Here is a 13,760-nt window from a genome sequence, read left to right as displayed (position 1 = left end):
AGATGAGGCTTCCTGGGGAGAGCATTCCACAAATGAGGTGCCATAATTGAGAAGGTCCTCTCCCCAGACGCACTCTTTACTCTCTATGTCTTTCACACAAAGAGCCCTTTCTCATGACCAGTGAGAAGGGGCAATTGGGTTAGCGGGGAGGAAGCCCTGAAGAGCTAATCTCCTGCACAGGAGATCTCCTGCACAGATTAGCCCTGAAGAGCTAATCTCCTGAGAGCAGTTCCCTCTCCTTGGATGCGCAGATTGCCCACTCAGACAAGCACTGGCTGCTGTCAGTAGCTCTGAGGGTCGGGGTGCTGAGATGCATTGCCCCACCCACCCCCAGCTCCAATAATGTACTGTGTGAGTGCACAGTGCATTATGGGGAGTCCCATCCCTGAGTCTGCTAGCCGAAAAATGATCAGAAAAACAAGGTTAAGAGAGTGCTTGCTCCCTTCACCTCATTTTAGAGCAGAGTTTCTCAACATGTGGGTCCCCAGATGTTATTGGACTTCCGCTCCCATAATCCCCAGCCCCAGTGGCCTTTGGCTGGGAATTATGGGAGTTGAAGTCCAATTACATCTGGGGACCCACACATTGAGAATCCCTGTTTTAGAGGGAGGCTCCATGGGTGGGTTTGCCACTGCAGTGCCTCTGGGATCGGGCCCAATCCCAGTGGTACACATGCATGTGCAAAACTGGCTTCCTTAGCCTGCTTTTGCAAGCATGTGTGAATAGCCTCAATGTCTTTTTTATTCCGCTAAATCTTTTTAAAAGTTTTGATATGATATATTTTTTTAACATTTTAGTCAACAAAGAAACCAAACATAATAACTTTGGATAGGTTCATTCATCTCATATTTCACAAGAAGGAGATACATTTTATATCAGAGCTTAAATATCTTTTTACCGTTAGACAAAGGTGACATCCTGATCTAGTATATGTATCTGGAAAGTTATTAACTGGGAGCTATTCCTCCAAAAAAAAAAAAAAAAAAAGGTCTTCATATTTGATATTCACATTGCATTTAATGTGAAATAAAATTTTGTCAAGCACCATAATCTCTTAGATCCCCCCCTCCACAATTTCTTATTTCCAAAAGTTTAGCAGCTACTAGAAAGAAAGAGACCATGCCTCTTCTATTAGATGAGAGAAATGCTTTGTCTAAATTGTTTAAGAGAACTTCTATCAGATCCCGTTTATGTGCTATCTTTATTTTGCTGAGCAACAGTGTTCAGCAGCTGTTGGAACACTATTCCTATGGCAAGAACAAACAAAGGCTGCCTGAGATTTCTGAATTTTACAGAGATATAAGTATGTATATAAAAGATGCATTTCTGTTCAGCAGGAAATAAAACAGAGCAGGAACAAGAACTTCAAATGAAGCAATACCAAGCTAATGCCAATACTTTCAAAGTGCTTCTAGATAATCTTACAAACAGCCAACACACTGGAGGATAAAGGATGTGGAAGTATCAAGTTTGATTTTTATAGATTAGAAGCAGAATCTGGGAATGGATTCAGAGAATATACCAGTGTCAAGGATTCTAAGTCTTTTGAGGGATCAGCACTGCTACCAAGGCTTCAAGAACTCTTCTTGTCTCTTAATCAATTGGTACATTTATGAGCAACAATGTGAATAAATGTATGTACTCTTATCCCTTGCAAATGGTTTGAACTAATTGTTTTTCAAGACTGGAGCATTAGGTTCTAGCCAGGTCCCTCTAGCCAGTGAATTGCAGGTCAGCCTGGTATCCCAGAAACTCTTTTTAATGGAACACAGCCCTGACTCTTTGGCTCAGATTTACAGCTTCCATTCTAGATTGCTATTAACTTTTAAGTATCTTCAGGTGTGAAATATTAGTCACACATCAGCATAATCTCCCTTGGAGCTCACACTGCCAATACTTACGCATTAGATGGGTGTGGGTGGGTGTCAAAGGAAAATCAGAGCAAATATAGCGAGACTATTTTCTAACATCCCAATCCTCTCTGTGTGTACATTTCATTGAATTCAGTGGGCCTTGAATTCAAAGTGCTTCATTTCATTGAATTCAATAAGGCTCACTTAGCTTAAGCGTGCATAGAATTGCAGCCCGGCTTCCTGGTGAGTATGCACACGTTATGACAAGTACGGACTCAGTCAGTCTTGCTTCTGACTAAATTTGAATCGTATTGGGCTATAAAAATATTCACAAGAAGCAGTGACTGAAATTTTACAGAGATATAAGTATGTATATAAAAGATGGAGAAGAGAAGTAGGAAGTATTAAAATAGAAGTATGGTTTCCCACACATCAGTACAGGAGCTCTCACTCGCTCACCTGTCTGTTGCTTACTGCCAATGAGCTCTGCACTTGTCCAGCTTTGTCTCCTCCATTCAAGTGTCCCACAGAACAGTTCTTTCCTTAAAGGAATAAAAGAACTGAAGGGAGAGGAAAGGGTTCTTCTTTGGGATGTTTAAATGGAGGAGATGAAGCCAGGGAAATGTGATGCTCAGAAGACAGCGGCAGCAGCAATGAAAGCACGGGCAAGTAAGTGAGTCAGTTGCTGCTGCTGAACAGCAGCAGCAACAGATGGATTCCGAGGAGGTGAAGCAGCCCAATGCATGCTAGTACATACAGAGCATGCCCTGTGAGGGGGCGGCTGTTGAGGGGAAAGGAGAAAGAAGAGGGGAGAGTTGGTGGGCTCTGGCCCAGGGGACAAGGCCAATGGGGTGGGGCTGACAAGGCAAAAAAGCAGGGAAGAGGAGCAGTGGCAGCGGGCTCCAGCCCAGGGAGTGGTGAGGTGAGGTGAGGTGAGCCAGCAAGGCAGAAGAGGCAGAGTGGCACATTGTGCCTTGCCTCAGGTGGCCAACTGCACTGAGCTGCTGCAGCAAACGACAGCCATGGGGCCCCCAGTCTGGATGTGAATGTAAGAACATAGGAAGCTGCCATATACTGAGTCAGACCATTGGTCCGTCTAGCTCAACATTGTCTTCACAGACTGGAAGTGGCTTCTCCAAGGTTGCAGGCAGGAATCTCTCTCAGCCCTAGCCTATAAAAAAAATAAAAATCTTGTCCTATCTTGGAGATGCCAGGGAGGGAACGTGGAGCCTTCTGCTCTTCCCAGAGCGGCTCCATCCCCCAAGGGGAATATATTACAGTGCTCACATTTCTAGTCTCCCATTCATATGCAAGCAGGGTGGACCCTGCTTAGCTAAGGGGACAAGTCATGCTTACTACCACAAGACTAGGTCTCCTCTCTGTTGGGACCTTGACATGGAGGTAGAGCAAGCTTAATCCTGAAATTTTGGGCTGTCTTCAAACTGAAAATTCCCCCCTGAAGATACTACCTGCCACTGAAGGTGCCATGGCATTTACTGCACTGGCAATTTGGAGGGCCTATAGTGTGTGTGTGTGTGTGTGTGTGTGTGTGTGTGTGTGTGTGTGTGGTTCTTTTCAGCTTCAGGCGAAACACCTGCACAGATTGAGCCCCTATGTACCTACTGCTTGAAAGTGAAGAAGCCTCAAACTAGACAAGGATGCATTTAATGTCATGCCTTATTTGGCCCCAAGAAAGTAGGTAACTAGCAAGCAGGTGAGGCTCAACTTCAACCAGTACAATTTGCTTTGTCAATCTCACGAGGAAGACTGCCATTACACTACCTCAAGAAAAAAATAGGAGCACTGTGAAAGTAAGATAGAAACATGGTGAAAACAAAACACCAAAACAACAACACTACATTCCCAGTAATCAGAACACCTGTTTCTAGGCTGATGCAGAATATAAAATACAACATGTTTAGAATGTTGTGGACTCATCATTCATTAAGGACAAGGCATCTCAAGCAAAACCTGAAATGTGTGGCCTTGGTGTGTATGTTGGAGACATGCAAATAAGTGAAATCCGAATGGGTGACATCGGAATTGAGAGTTATAGACAAGAGTCTAGAATATACCATTGTGGCTGCTGCCATGTATGGAACCCTAGACAGAAGACTGTTTGGCAACAGAGGAAAACGTGGATATGTTTAGGACGTGACTGCTGAAGCCAACAAAGATCTGTCTGGACGTTCCTGTGGTCAGAGTCTGAGACAGCCTGAATGGCTCTTTTACACACACACACACGCACACACAGACAGACACACACTTTGTGTTTAAATCTACATTATAGATGCTTTATCTAAATAGGAGACAAGATTGGGGTTTTTTTACTCATATATAGAAAAAGTGATATATAGAAAATTAGATAATGAAGGCCCCAAAGGGAATAAACTTTTAATGGATAGGATTTGCAGAAGCTAGAACACTTTTGAAAAAAGTAATGCTTGCTTCTTCTGCATTGGATGCTAAAGCAGAATAGAAAGCAGCAGAAACAGACAATGTCTTATCTGCAGTTGGCTCCAGGGATTTTGAGTTATAAACATCACTACAAGTTGTCTGTGTTTTTGAATTGTGGGTTATTTTCCACTGCAAACTTTCCCTCTCCAGTCCCACTGGATTCTGGTTTTTTGTTTGTTTCATGTAAGTGGCTTTCTAAAGTATGGAGTTTAGACTTCTCTTTGAGATTTTGAATTCCTCTGAACTGAATCCCTGTGTGAAATGACACAAAACTTCATTGACTAAGGAAAAGAATCCTCACAATCATATTTGTATCTTTGGTATTATCAATGATTTGAAATAAATTCATATAGGATCAGGGCCAGACTGGGGGCACTGAGAAGGCAGTGGAATGTATGTGGGGAGGGTGCTGGGTTTTGAGCAGAATGGGTAATTAAGGGTGGGAATCGCAGGGGTGTATCTATGGTGCGGCAGGCAGGGCACGTGCCCCGGGCGCCACTTGAAGTGGGGCACCATTTTTAAAAATTATTATTATTATTATTTTAAAAGGCCACCGAAAACAAAATGGCCACCGTGCATGCTCAAATGGCCTCTGTGAGGCCCTAGGCCAGGCCAGGCCTCACAGAGGCCATTTGAGCATGCACGGTGGCCATTTTGTTTTCAGCAGCCTTTAAAAATTTTTTTTAAAAAATGGCCACCGCATATGCTCAGATGGCCTCTAGGACCTCCTAGAGGCTAGCAGAGGGAGGAGGAACCTTTTCAGGCCCCCCCAGCCTTTAGGAAGCCCCCCCAAAGGGGCTACAGGTAAAAAATTTTTTTAAAAAAATTAATATGTCACTCTACACATATTCAGAGTGGCACTATGTACAGAGAATCAGGGCTTGTGAATACTGAGCTGAAGCTTATGAGCTAGGATTGTACTCATTTGCTCTTACTTTTCTTCTTGTGTAGGGATGTGCACAAAACTGATTTGCCCGGTTCGGTTCGGATCAGAACTGGGTCAGAACCGGGAGGGGGTGGTTCGGTTTTGGTTTTGTCCAAACCACCCCCTGGTTCGGTTCGGATCCGAACGGTTTGGATCCAAACCGAACCGGTTCGGATCTCGAAAAGTAGCTGGCATTAAAGCTGACCTTGTGTTCCACCTACCACCCAAACCTCAAGTCGATTGGACCTTCCTCTGATTTTTTACAAACTCCCTATCTAGAGCACTTAGGGGCAAGAGGCTGGGGGTGGGTGGTAGGCACCCATGGGTGTCCCCCACCCCAAGAATCCCAAGGCAATTGGTTGCTCCTAGTATTATTGGTGAATTTTTGAAAATAAAATTTTTCCCATTGGCTAGAATGGGGATTTGGGGCAGCCCCGTACCCGCCTCTGTGGGGTGGCTGCACCCCCAAAGTGGGTCTGTGGCCATGGCAAAAATGGCCACAGTCCCTCCCGGTTATCCCCGGAGAGATAGGAGTGATGGTTTTTTTAATTAAGATTTTCTAAGGCATTAAATAATATCTAATTGTAAGAATAGAATGTGTGTCAGTGGGTGAAAGGTAAAGCCAGCATAGCTCTGAGAGAGGCAGTTATTTAATGCCTCAGGAAATCCTAATTAAAAAAACCATCACTCCTATCTATCCGGGGATTGCCAGGAGGGACTGAGGCCATTTTTGCCATGGCCCCGCCCCGGACCCACTTTGGGGGTGCTGCCACCCCACAGAGGCGGGTATGGGGCTGCCCTAAATCCCCATTCTAGCCAATCGGATTTTTTTTTCTCTTCAAGAAACCCACCAACAATGCTAGGGGCACCCATCAATTGCCACCCCAGCTTCTTTGCCCCTCTCTCTCTGGGCGCCCTACACGTAACACCCAGTCAGTCCACCTTAATACCTACCTACCACCTACCCAAGCAACTAAGATGACACTCAGAGAGACAACACCATTCTCTGATCTAACAAAAAGGCCACTGCTGCTGCTGCCTGCCAGCAGCAGCAGTGGAGCAGCACAGCAGCACACACACAGAGAAGAAGCAGGAGGCGGAGCAGAGCAGCAGACCTGCTGCTCTGCAAGATGGGTAATGTGATGCCCAAAGAAGCCACCGCCTCACTCAGTGCCTGCCACTGAGGCCACCACAGACAGACAGAAGCCAGACAACCTGCTCTGCTCTTCTGCTGCTCCTCCTCCCCATGGATGATGCACGCACACCCTACATCCGCGTCCAGGCAGGCTGGGGGACCGAGCCAAACCAGACCAATCGCGCAGAGTCAGCACCCAGCCAGCAGCAACAACAACAACTACTATTAGTACTACTATTACTACTACCACCACCACCACAACCAGTGCTGCTACGCCAACATTGCCAGTCACACGCACCACAGCCTGAGCATAGCACACAGCCAACAGCTGCTGCCAGCCAGTGCCTAGCAAGCCAACCAAGCCAACAAGAGGAGAGCTAAGTAGACGGCGCACGCACACCAACCCATCACGACGCGCAACTGCAAGGGGAGAGGGCACAATTACAGGCAGGAGGAGGCGAGGCAATCCTAGCACAGATTTGAAAGTTAGAATCCAGGACATCTTCTACCACCAGCTGTAGTGTCTAGTAGTGAGTGCATTGAGTGCAGCTGAGCTGAGCTGCGTGCGAGGATGATAGTTAGTTTAGTTTCAGCAGACTGAGCATGGCGCATGGCAATGGCATTGGCAAGCAACACAACACAACACTCACCTCCTGCTGCTGGTTCTAGTAGTTGTCGTCTCACCTCTCCTTCGTGTGTGCGCAGTGAGAGTGCATGCCTTTTGCCTTACTTGAAAGAAATGGTTCTCTGGTCCACCACATATTTGCTCAAGGACACAGAGAGGCCCAAGGCACAGTGGTGGCACCAGTGTGAGTGCATGTGTGCTGGTGTTTGCCACCAGGTGGTGTGTGTGTGTGTGTGTGTGTGTGTGTGTGTGTGTGTGTGTGTGTGCTGCTAGCTAGGGGGGGGGAGGGAGGGAAGGAAGGGGGGAGGAAAGGGGGGAGTGGGAGTGGGATGTAGCAGCAGAGGGGATTGAAGGGGGAGGAGGTTCCGGCTCAGAGTTGGTCAGCCACATATTATGCACACATGTGATCACGTGTGTGCTTCGGTGGGAGAGAGTCAGACCACATTCTCATCATTGCCAGACCGGGGTGGGGGCAGGTGAGGTGGGCGTGGAAGGGAGGATGGAGGGTGATGAAGAGGAAGGGGGAGGGGAGGGATGGAGGGAGGCATGGGGAGAGGGAGTCTTGGAGGGGGGGGAAGGAAAAAAACATGTAGACACTACAGAGACTACACACACAGCACAGACAAAAGACAGCGCACAAACTACACAGCAAGCATCCACACACACAGACAGTGCTAGGCATCCATTCACACAGACAGACAGACACACAACAGGAAGAGACAGAGCCCGCACCACACACACACACACACACACACACACCCTATTTCCCCAGCATAGTTATCAATCAATATGTTGTGTTGGCAGCCAGTTCATTGCTATTCTGATGGTTTTTGTTTTTTCGCCATCAGCCAACATCAACAGTGACCACAATCAAGATGAACATAAGATGATAATAATTCATTCGTTTCATTAGAAAAAATCATTAAATTATTTTTTCCATGTAAACCAAGCCCCCCACACATGATTTTGGGTAACATTTTCAATAAAATCAATTCATCTAGCATTCATTTGTTCTCCCTTGGTTACCAATTTTTTTTCCTTTTGAATAATTTTGAGGGTTGATTTTGACATGGGATTTTAAAGAAAAAACTATTTACATGTTTATTTACATACTGGTATTTAAATATTTACACTGCATTAGAACGTATACCCGCCGCTGCCGCTGAGTCTAGTACTATTAGGGCTGTGCTACTTTTTGGGTGTGTGCTGTGCCCACGCCAGGTCCCCAAATGCTGACAGGTGGAGAGACAAGGGCCTGTGCTGCTGCTGGTCAGCATTGGGGTTTCTTTTTAGGTGGGCATGGGCGTTGTAAAAGTTTGGCTAGTCGCAGCACTACAACTACTACTACCACTGCATCTCTGTGTGGGCACACTACACGCTGCGACTGGCTGGCACGGCTCAGCATCTGTCATATCAGCTCAGCTAGAGGTGGAAGGGGGGAGGGTAGGGATAAGCACAGAGGTCAAGCCAGGCAGGTGACCAACCATGGGGCAACCACGGTAATCACTCACCCGTCTCAAACTCCAGCTTGGGGTAGCCCAGCAGGGGGAGGTTCACCTAAAGGAAGACCAGCTGCTCCACCAGCCCAGCGTCCAAGCGGGAGCGAGAGGGTGTCACCACGTCCCCGGCACGTGAAAACACCCGCTCGCTCTGGACACTGGTCGGGGGGCAGGAGAGGAGGCGCACAGCAACCACTGCCAGGTCCAGCCAGACTTGGCAGTGGGTCGCCCAGAACTGTGCGCAGTCCGCGCCGTCTTCCTCCACAGGCTCCTCCAAGTACTGCGCAACGCATTGCTCAGCACTGGAGGGGGGCCTGGCAGGTCGAGCCTCCCGCATACCAGGCATGGCGCCATAGCAGAACCGCTGAAACCACTGGGCGGATCTCGAGTCGGTAGCAACTGGCTGTTGCGATGGTGCCACCTGGGATGCCGCGCTGCTGGACTGGGAAGAGGAAGGGGAAGGGGAAGCTGACGCCGGCTGGCCGCCCATGCTGCTGCTGGGTGTGGGTTGGGTGGCTGCCCCCGCACCACTACCAACATCCTGGTCTCTGAGGGCTCTAGTGGCCTCCTCCTCCCTCACCTTCTGTACCAGGATGTCACTCCACCTGGGCAATTTGTCGGCACTCATGGCATTGCCCTTGATGGCTGGGTTACAGAGACAAGCGAGGACATACTCCTCCCTGTCTCCCAGCGCACCAACGAGCCACCTGTCAACCCCAGACTTCAGCCTCCCAGCCAGAGCACAACCCTCTGGCGTGGTCAGAGAAATCTGGAGTTCGCCCATCAGCTTCTCCAGACCCAGAGCTGTGGGCAGCGCCTGGCTCAAGGGAGTGGTGTCGCCACACAAGCCCTTCGTGGCAAATTGGAAGGGCTCGAGTGCCGACACCGCCTCGGACATCTGCTTCCACTCTGCATTTGAGAGGTCGCAGACATCCAAGGACTCGTCCCTCGCCAGGGCGACAAGGGCTCTCTCCTGCTCCAACAGGCGCTGGAACAGGAGGAAGGTGGAGTTCCACCGCGTCTCAACATCCGTAGGGATGAGATGGCAAGGAAGCCCAAGGTCATCCTGCTTCTGGCGAAGCAGTCTCCTGGACTTCTCGCTGCGGTGGAAGTGGGCGGCCAGCTTGCAAGACTTCTCGACATGGCCGTGGCAGCAACAGCACCTAGGAGGGGGCGGCCCTTCTCCTGGGACACCTTCAGCTCCTTAAGGCTGAGGGCGTCCCTGACGGTCAGATGGAGCATGTGTGCCATACACCGTATGTTCACACAGCCCATGACTGTCTCGACATCAGCGGTAACGTTGGCTCCATTGTCTGTGACAATGAAGCCGCAGGAGAGGTGTGGACACCCGCCAATCCACTCCTCTATCTGGCGGTCGAGTACGGCCGCCACCTCCTCCCCGGTGTGCCTCGCGTCCATCGTCTCCACGTGCAGAATGGCCCACCTGTGCCGTAGTGCAGCGGGAGCCACGACAGACATGGAAGCATCGCCCGAGGAAGTCCCCTCACTCTCCGGTCCCCACCAGTGGGCAGTGAGGGCCAGGAAAGCAGCGTGCATCCCACTGACACTGGTCCAGAGGTCAGTCGTGAAATGCACGCTGGTGCCCGCTGGAGCTGCATGCAGCCCGGCCGAAATGAGCTCCCTGCACTTGCGGTACAGGGAGGGGACCACGTTCCGGCTCAACGTGGTCCTTGAGGGGATGACATATTCAGGCACCAGGTACTGGAGTATCCGGCGGAAGCCGGTGTTCTCGACCACCTGAAATGGCTGGTCATCGGTGGAAATCATCTCCCCTATGAGGCGGGTGAGGTGATGATTGTCCACACGAACAGTACGACAGTCCACACGAACAGTACACTGGCTGCCTGACAACTGCGTCCACCGCTGGACTGGCAGTGTAGCCTGTCTTTTGGCTGGCACACTGCCGCTGTCCGCTCTAGTGGCAGATGCCCAAGGTGCACTAGCGCTGCCAGCCTGTCCCCTGAGACCTGGGTGGTGACGATCTATGTGTCTCCACATGGGCGTCGTACCCAGGTGCCCAGGGTTCGTTCCACGGCTGACCTGCATCCTGCAGTGGACACAGCGGGCGTGGAATGGGGCATCTTGAGGGACCTCAAAATGCACCCATACACCACTGCCCTTGGCCTCCTGCACCCTGGGTGCCATCCTAGGCCGTTTCTCACAGGGTGGCTGCAGTCCGGGGGGCGGGCGGCTGCCACTGCCTGCCCACTGCTGCCACCCAACTCGCCCCTTCCGCCCTCCACACCAGAGGAAGGGCCCAGCTCCACTGGCAGAGGAGAAGCAGGCCTCTCCTCCACCACCTCGCCAGACCGCTCCCCAGAGTGTTGGGCTTCACAAGGGGGGGCCCCACTGAGCGGCGAAAGGATAGGGGGAAGGGGCCCCAGAAGGAGGGAGAACCTGGCTGCATGGTCCTCACCGCCCTCTACCTGCTCTTCCACATCCTCAGTCTCCTCCACCACAACAACTGGCGGTACCGCAGCAGCACCTGGTGCCGCCGAGGAGGGACCCGCCACAGCCCTAACGGCTCTGCCTCCGCCGCGATTGCCGGCAGCAGGTGGGGGGATATTAATCCTGCGCACCAAAGTCGGAGCCGGGGTGAAGTTTTGCCCAATGGGGAGGACCGGGGTGTCCTCAGGCTCCCCGCGTCCTCTCCCTCTCCGTGCTGCAGGCGCACCCCGCACCTGGCCTCTCCCACGTCCTCTGCCTGGCAACCTAGCACGAGGCCTGGCCGCCACACGGCGCTCACGTTGCTCAGACATGAAGGAGGGAGACTTTAAGAGGAAGGCCAGAAAGGGGCAAGAAAATAATTTGGAGGGGGTTGGAAGGGGCAAAAAAACCCCAATTGATTTGGAGACGGCGGGGGGGAAGTCTGTTTTGAAAAAGTAAGCCAATTAGGGGGGAAAGGAAGACTTTTTGATATGGGGGGGAAGCCAATTGAAGTGAGGGGGAGGGTGACCTTTTAAAATTTGGGTGTCAAGCCAATTGGGGAGATGGGGCTGGGAGGTTTTTTAAAAAATTGGGGATTAAAGGGTGGACCCCTGGTGTGGGTGGCACGGGCAGTTGGGTGGAGTAGTTGTGGTGTGGGTGGCAAGTCTTTTTATTATTTTTGGGGAGAATGGATGGGGGGAGGGCACAGCACCTACGGGGGGGAGGGACGCAGTCAAAGCATGGGAACCTGCAGATCAAAGGAGGAAACCCTTATTTAGTGAACTGAAACACAGTGTGGTATGGTTCTGGGGGTTGGTTTACAAGTAATGCTGTGGGGGGAGCATCAACCTTGCAATGAATGCAGCCTATTTAATGACTTTAAATTTCACACAACCAAAACCAGAACCCAGTCGCACTTTCACAGAACCCACCCACTCTGACTCTGCCAGTGTGCCCATGGCAAGCAAGCAGCAGCAAACACTTGATGGCAGCATGGATGGAACATCATCATCATATATCTTTCAAAGATTACTAGAATGACCCCAGGAAGGAAACCCTTCTTTGGCGAACTGATGATGAGCAGAGCCAGCCTATAGGAACTTTCACTGACACAAAACCCAAATTGCACTTCACTTTCACAGAGAGAGAGAACCTACCCACGCACTCTGTCTGCCGCCCAAGGCAAGCAAGCAGGCATCAAACACTTGGCAGCATGAACATCATCATAGATATCTTCCAAACATAATGACCTGGGGACGGTGTGTTGTGTTGGGTAACCTGTTAAAAAAACCACCTCACCTGCATGCAATGCAACAACACACAGCAGCAATATCTTCATCAAGCAAGACACAAGTCACAACAGTACATCTCCAAGGGTCCCTCCCTCCACACAACCCAAATGTATTTCAAAATAGGGGTGTCCCTATTTAAAACCGCCAACTAATGAGGGAAAGGGGGCAACCAAAGGTGCACAATTGCACACGCACTACCCCTCTTCTTCCGGTCCTTCTCCTGCTGCTCACTGCTGGTCATGGATGCGCCGCCACCAGCCAGCCACCCTGGGCTGGGACACAGACAGGGCGGCTGCACGAGGCACAGGCAACCGGGGTAGGTCAACGATGGAGGGGCAGAAGTGAGGAGACAACACTATTTGTGTCGCTCAACTCACCCCCAAGCAGAGACAAATGAAATCAACAAAAAACTTTCAAAAGAAAAAAAACCCGATGGCAGCCTCCAGGTGAGGTCGGAGGTAGGCTACTGTGTGGCTGCAGCTGTGGGAGAAAGTGGAAGAAGTGAAGGGGAGGGGGGGGGCGAGAGACAAAGAGAAAGAGAGAAGAGAGAGAGAAAAGGCAGAGAGAGAGAGAGAGAGAAGGAAGAGAGGAGGAGCACAGCAGGGAGGGGGGATTCAGGTGTGGGAGGAGGACAGCAGCAGCAGCGGTCCCAAGAGGTGGGACCAGAGGGTGTGTTGGTTGGGGGGTGGAGTGTTTGGCAAGGGGTCTGGGGGGTATGGGAGTCAGGGGCAAGAAGAGGTGGTGGGACCAGAGGGTGTGTTGGTTGGGTTAGGGTTAGTGTGTGGCAAGGGGGTGTTGGGGGGAAGGGGAGGGGGTAAAAAAAAAAGCAAATGAGAAAGTAGAACAACTCGGGCGGGCAGCAGGGATGGGGAGAAGGCTGGATGGGAGGGGGGAGAAACTGGGCTGGGTGTGGAGTCTGGGAGGGGAGAGGGTGGAGGAAGCAGGCAGGGAGGAGGAGGGGAGCAAATCAATCGATATATCAATCAGGGGGAGTAGGGACAAACACAAGCCAAAAAGTTTAAAACCCAATTCTAAACCAATGAATGATAATAAACCAGCAGAATCTGGGGGGGGGGGGGGGAAACCAAGCAAAAAGGCCCACTAAGAAGCAGCAAACAGAGACAATGAAACAATTGCTGAAATAATAATATGGACTGCAAAGCAAGTCTGCACAAACAAAACTGAACTCGGGCGGGCAGCAGCAATGGGGAGAAGGCTGGATGGGAGGGGGAGAAACTGGGTTGGGTGGGGTGGGGTGGGGTTGGTTTGGTTGGGTCTCTGGATGGGAGGGGCAAGTTAGGAGCAGGCGGGCCACACAGAACAAGGAGCAATAATAATCTCAATTCAAATCAATCAACAAATGCAAAACTAGTTGAACACAGAATGAAAACCAATCTGAAAGAATCAAGCAAAAGCAAATTGGGCAAGTCTCGGGTGGGGTGGGGGAGAGCACACAACCAACCACCAAAAGAGAACCAAAATAGATTATATGGGACAATCACAACAAAAATTGGCTATAATAACAG

Source organism: Hemicordylus capensis, chromosome 1, assembly GCF_027244095.1.
Source record: "Hemicordylus capensis ecotype Gifberg chromosome 1, rHemCap1.1.pri, whole genome shotgun sequence".
NCBI classification, from domain to species: Eukaryota; Metazoa; Chordata; class Lepidosauria; order Squamata; family Cordylidae; genus Hemicordylus; species Hemicordylus capensis.
Note: the sequence above shows the minus strand (reverse complement) of the source record.